This window comes from Atta colombica, unplaced genomic scaffold (assembly GCF_001594045.1).
Source record: "Atta colombica isolate Treedump-2 unplaced genomic scaffold, Acol1.0 scaffold134, whole genome shotgun sequence".
NCBI lineage: Eukaryota > Metazoa > Arthropoda > Insecta > Hymenoptera > Formicidae > Atta > Atta colombica.
Window position 1 is genome coordinate 156,460 of NW_017259222.1, and position 447 is coordinate 156,906.

Here is a 447-nt window from a genome sequence, read left to right on the forward strand (position 1 = left end):
ATATATATATATATATATATATATATATTATAAACATGTTATAGAAATATGTTATAAATATATAAATAAAATTTTAGTCGAATAATGTAAATTACACGTGCTCCAAAATTTGAATAATTTTCTGACATCTTTTGAAAATGTTTGAAAAATGTCTTAAAGACATCTAGTTCAAGATGTCTTTTGGATATCTTTCAAACATGCATGTTCTCTGGAGAAGATTGTTCTACCTTTCGATAAATTTCAGCTCATTCTCCAATTCTCTTATCTTTTTATGTTCTTATTCTTTTACTCGTTTGCCTGCCCATCCATTCAATAAATTATCGTTTAGTTTATACGAAGACAGAACAATCGGCTCTAAATTAGTTAATTATTGATGTGTGCAACAGCTCTCTCTCTCTCTTTCTCTCTCTCTCTCTCTCTCTCTCTCTCTCTCTCTCTCTCTCTCTC